We start from the raw sequence: 378 nt of genomic DNA on the forward strand, positions 1-378 counted from the left end.
CTTGCCAAAGCAAACTTTCGCTCCGGCGATTGCCGCTGTTCTTAATTTCGATGCTGTATTTAGAGCGGTTTCTCCCGATCCTGGAGCCGCAGGTGGTTGCGGAGCGATGCTCCTGGCCAAAACGCCGCTTCGGGGAGCCGAGGGGAAGCCGCGCCGGGAGAGCTCGCCGGGGAGCCAAAGCGGCTGCCGCGGGCGCGCGGCTCGGCCGGGAGCTGCCGGCCCGGGGCGGCGGGCGCTGAGCGCGCTGCCTCCGCCCCGCAGTGAATCCCTGCTGCTCCTACCCGTGCCAGCACCGCGGCGTGTGCGTGAGGGTCGGCCTGGACGGCTACGAGTGCGACTGCACGCGCACCGGCTACGCGGGCGCCCACTGCACCGCAC

Source organism: Rhea americana, unplaced genomic scaffold (assembly GCF_003343005.1).
Source record: "Rhea americana isolate MKP2758 unplaced genomic scaffold, rheAme1 scaffold_164, whole genome shotgun sequence".
NCBI classification, from domain to species: domain Eukaryota; kingdom Metazoa; phylum Chordata; class Aves; order Rheiformes; family Rheidae; genus Rhea; species Rhea americana.